This window comes from Podarcis gaigeae (assembly GCF_964106915.1).
Source record: "Podarcis gaigeae genome assembly, chromosome: 6".
Classification (NCBI taxonomy): domain Eukaryota; kingdom Metazoa; phylum Chordata; class Lepidosauria; order Squamata; family Lacertidae; genus Podarcis; species Podarcis gaigeae.
This window is the reverse complement of record NC_139682.1, coordinates 62405787-62411200: the sequence shown is the minus strand read 5'-3', so window position 1 is coordinate 62411200 and position 5414 is coordinate 62405787. Positions and strand designations below refer to the sequence as shown.

The 5414-nt window shown below is 41.5% G+C and overlaps 1 protein-coding gene across 1 annotated transcript in view; it reads left to right on the top strand.

Annotated features, from left to right (window-relative positions):
* Positions 1-2332: 2332 nt before the first annotated feature.
* Positions 2333-5414, top strand: part of DNAI4 (dynein axonemal intermediate chain 4) — a 26092-nt gene continuing 23010 nt past the window's right edge. The window contains exon 1 of the mRNA XM_083742984.1: positions 2333-3310. The gene's annotated coding sequence lies outside the window, so the exon portion shown is untranslated. The remainder of the gene's footprint in view (positions 3311-5414) is intronic.

Below are 5414 nucleotides of genomic sequence, written 5' to 3'. Positions count from 1 at the left end.
CCACCTCTGCTTTTAATTTTTTTAAAAAACCCAATACGTGAAGCCTCTCACGTATAGTGTAGTTTGGCCCTTTGCCTGAGGTGAACAGCAGTACTCATAAACTACGTGCGTGCGAGGGAGATGCAGAAACAGGAAGTTAGGCGATCTTGAGCTAACAAAACTAAGAAGCTATCGCCGCCTTGTTTCAGAAGACCTCTCCCCTCTTTTGAAATTAAAACCCTCTCCTAATCAGATTTCCCTACACTGAAGGAAATTTTACACCCCTTTGCTGCTTGTCGACATTTGTTTTTTTTAAAAAAATACCGCTCCCTATGTGGAACCAAGGTTTAACCCGGTTTAAGCTTATAGGGATGAGTCTAGTAAAATCTGGTGCATTATGGGTAAAAACAGGATGCTGTTGAGATGACTTGATGTGCTGTGCTGTTGGTGGTGGTGGTGGTCAAAGTAGTAAACAATAACTAAACAGACTGGTTAGTAGTAGTAGCTGCCAGGTGCAACCAGAAATTCCCTGGCAATTGTACAATCTAATCCTATGCATGCACACTTGGAAGCGAGTTCCGCTGATTTCTGCAGGGCTTGCATGGTACTAATGGGGCATAAGACTGGAGTTATGTGCTAGTGGCATGCTTGCTTAGGTTCTGTACACATTACTGGATTAAAACACAGCTAGGTCGTTCTTTTCCTCAATTCATATCTAAGCTTGGGGGGGGGGGCACATCAAAAGTATTTCATAAGAAACAACACAACAGGTATGGATTGTGGCTAACATTGTGTGTACACTGCTTTTCCAAACCACTGGTGCAAGCATACTGGATGTAAACAGGAATGCATATGCTGACTAAGAGTAAGTACCATTGCAATTACTGGGGTTCCTCCCAATTAAGATTATATAGTATTGCAGCTTTACAATGTCATTGTTTTGAATCCCTCATCTTTGTTAAGTATGTATGTAACACCAAAGAGATTTCAATAAACCTATGCAAGTGTGCCTCAGCTTTATAAAGATGAAATCAGAGGTGTCATTTTAACTTGCCTGGACATGTCTTCCTTACTGCGGAATTCATGAATTTCAAACTGCCTCAGTTGCAACGAAACATGTCTCTCCCATATTGGTCTCCACAGCCACAAGAGGAACTCTGACTTCAAGGCACACTCTTCCATTGTCTCCTGAGACGGACAGATGCCAACCATGAAACTATGCCAAAGAGAAATTTTGCTGGTATTGCAGGCAGATAAGCCACGGCAAATAGTTTGCATCAGGAGGCCATTGCTTTTATTTAAATAATCTAATGAGCCTGAATTATCACATACATAAAGAGAATTAGAGTTTTACGGATTATAATTTATATGTCTAGATACAGGGCAGTAATTTAAGTGTTAAAGGCAATCACAACATTTTAGAATCCACAGAGAAATCAAGGGATAAAGTGAAATAAAGTCTTAAAATTGCTTCATGGGCTTTTAACTTTTATTAAACAAGCTCTAATTTATTTATTGTTCCCAGCTATTTGTTTCACAATTTGATAGTGTGTTACAGATTCTCATGCATCTTAATTATTTGCCTTCGTTATATACTGTTCACAAGTACATGCATTTGATTATATGCATCTAAGCCCTTGAATTCAGTGGATTCAAATGTGCTTACGTGAGCTCTGGCTTGTGTCACTTCTGCATCCTAGACCTCATGGGACAGAATTGTGAGTTTCCAGGAAATCCCTGTTTAGATTTTGAAACAGAAAACCAATTACATTTTGCCTACTCAGAGAAGTGCTTATTAACATTCTGTGTGTGCTCTTATTGGTCACATCCACACTACACATTTACAGAACATGGCTTCCCCCAAATAATCCTGGGAACTGTAGTTTGTTAAGGTGCTGAGAATTGTAACTTTGTTAGGAATAACTACAGTTCACAGGACTTTGCGGGGGAGAGGAGTCGTGTACTTTAAACATAGGTGCGGAAATTGCAAATATTGTAAATAATGGTGGGTTTTCTAAAAAGAATCATAAAGGAGAAACTTGGGAGAGCCCAAAGGAGAGGGAATATCTGCATCATTTATAGACCAGTTAAGCTACCTTGCTAGGTTTAGCTTGCAAAACTGTGTCTCAATCTAACACAATTACCATACCATCACAGTGCATGTTAGTACATATACAGTATAACATGCATTGTGATAAAATAATTATACATGAACATGCATTGTGTCTATAATACTGCAATGGTATTTCACATGGTGCACATGGTATTTCAAGTAAAAAAAGATAATATAAACAGTGTATTTAGTTTATGGGAATTACTTGGCTGCCTTCCCCCCCCCCCCAAATCCTGATTAGTACTGGTAACTAACAATCTGCACAAAGCCAAATATGATGGAAAGATTTTTTTAAAAAACAAAAATAATTACAATTTCTAAAAAAAAGTCCTCCCTGCAAATGTTACATGTAAAGAAATGTTACATATGAGTTTCTAATGTGATCCAAAACCTTAGATGCATCACTTTAATCTGGTTTTCAGTTACAAAAGATACGTTTTCAAAAGTTGTCATTTCCTGTAGAATAAAATTGTGGTTAAAATGTCTCAAGTTCTTTCTGTTTATATTTGATTCTTGTGTGGAGTACAAATGCATTGCAAACTACTGGAGTGTTAACCATTCTTTAAGAGCAGCTGTCTCTTTTAAATCCCACAGCACTGTAGACTTATTTTTTACATACCCCTTAGCATCAAATCTGCCTTTATTTAATGTAACAACTCAACAATTTTCAGAATATTTCAGAACTGATGGCAGGGTATGAAACACACTGCAGGGTCCTTGTTATCCAGAACAAGGTGCAACTGGCACACCAGCTAACATTACACTTCTGACCATGCCCACTATCTGACCATCTTCTAGGAGCACTCCCAAACCATCAACTTTGTTTTTCAGGGTGACCTCATTTAAGGCAGACAGGTCCAGAATCTAGCAGGTTGCTCAGCCTTCCACCAGAAGCAACTCCATCTTATCTGTATTGTGTTCTAGGGCTTGTCCACAGTGTAGCAAAACGAAGCACTTGCTTGTAACTTTGTGCTAACTTATCTTTGCCTCTTTCAGTGCGGGGTTTTCAGTCTTCTGAAAGTTCAAAATGGCAAGGATAAAAAACAACAATTTGCCTTTAAAGGGGAGGGAAAGTCCAGGATCCCACTGGGATGAGGAGGTTGTCACATGGATGCCCCTACATTAATAGAGAGACAGGAAGGTGCAAATCCATGTTTTGCTCCAGGGTGGACAAGTCCTCAGTTCACCCTTATCCAATCTCTTTCTGACTTCAAACAGGTAAGTACATTACCAAATTATTTATGAGGTGCTTTAGAGGGAGAGAGTGCATTTCATTTGTTCATAGATGTCCAGTGGTGTTTGTTGAGCACTATGAAATTATTTTTGTAGTCTATTAGCAGGGTTGGATCTTGACCAAACAGGGCCTTCTCCCCAATTGTTCAACTCAGAATAATATCTTTTTAGTGTTTGTAGCCAATTTCATTATTTTGACGAACAATTTTTATGCATGATATACCCCTGCCATGTAAGACAACAATAATTTGAATGGACCCAATCACTCATTCATGCATATACTGTTTGTTGAACAGGCACTGGTGTTCTAAATTTTTGTAGTGAATGCAAAAAAACACCACCAACCCAAAACACCCACATGACTATTAACTATGTTTACCACACACATCAATGCCGCCATCTTTACAAGTGCAGATGCATTCCTTGCATATTTGTAGCTGATTTAAGTTTATCAGAACTTGAACCATCCTGTGTGTTTCCTTCTGCATCCTTATATTATATGCTCAGCCTATAATTGTGTAATTGAACAAAATTATTACATAGGTATCCTACCAGCCTCCAGCGGTTTGTGCTCTAAAAGGCAACTCAGACTGCAGCCCTGTCTAAAGTTACTTTTAGTAAATATATATTTCTACAAAAGTGACTGAATTTTCTGTCTCATGGAAAGAATGGCATGAAACAGTCTTATCAAGGTATTTCATCAGATTCAAAACATAATAAATGATATGAAACTTAGGTCAAAACCATTCAAGGCAGACTGGAAAGGTAGAGAACCAATAAATTTTAATCATACATTTTTATGATGGTACTGTACTAGAAACAAATGTCATGCAAGATTCCCTCATTGCATTAAAAACAAACATTAATTTACAAGCCTTTTCTCTCTCTTTCCTGAAACTTTTATAGATATCCACATTATATATGGGTTTCCTTGCTGACAATATGAGTCAAGGATCTGGAAATGTATGATGTAGCTCCATCATCCCTCTTTTCAGACGTAGGGATACAGGGCATAGCCCGTAACTGGTTGTGCTCTTTTATCTCTGGTCGGGGACAGAGGGTGGCATTAGGGAGGGAAATGACGTCGCGCCACTCCTTGGTGTGTGGAGTGCCGCAGGGCGCAATTCTCTCCCCGATGCTTTTTAACATCTTTATGCGCCCCCTTGCCCAGATTATCCGGAGCTATGGGCTGGGCTGTCACCAATATGCTGATGACACTCAGCTCTATCTGCTGATGGATGGCCACACTGACTCGGCCCCGAACACACTGACCAGATGCTTGGAAGCTGTGGCTGGATGGTTTCGTGGGAGCCGATTGAAACTAAATCCTTCGAAGACAGAGGTCCTATGGCTAGGTCGGGATGGCATGGGGATGAGGGACCAACTCCCTTCTCTTGCGGGGGCCCAATTAGTGCCATTGCCTTCCGTTAAGAGTTTGGGTGTAATCCTTGATGCCTCCCTTTCCATGGAGGCGCAAGTTACAGCAACAGCCAAGGCGACATTTTTCCACCTTCGCCGCATCAAGCAGTTGGTCCCTTACCTTTCCCGCCCCGACCTGGCCACAGTGATCCATGCGACGGTCATCTCCAGGCTTGACTACTGTAATTCGCTCTATGCGGGGCTGCCCTTGAAGCTGTCCCAGAAACTCCAGCGGGTACAGAATGCTGCAGCGAGGCTCCTCATGGGGTCTCTGCCATGGGAGCATATTCACCCAGTGCTTTTCAAGCTGCACTGGCTCCCGGTGGAGTACAGGGTCAGATTTAAGGTGCTGCTTTTGACCTTTAAAGCCCTTCACGGCCTAGGACCCTCGTACCTACGGGACCGCCTCTCCTGGTATGCCCCACGGAGAGCCTCAAGGTCCATAAATAATAACACCCTAGTGGTCCCAGGCCCTAAAGAAGTTAGATTGGTTTCAACCAGAGCCAGGGCCTTTTCAACTCTGGCTCCGGCCTGGTGGAACGCTCTGCCTCATGAGACCAGGGCCCTGCAGGATCTGATTTCTTTCCGCAAGGCCTGTAAGACAGAGTTGTTCCGCCTGGCCTTTGGCTTGGAGCCAATTTGATTCCCTCCCTCTCTCTCTCTCTCTTTT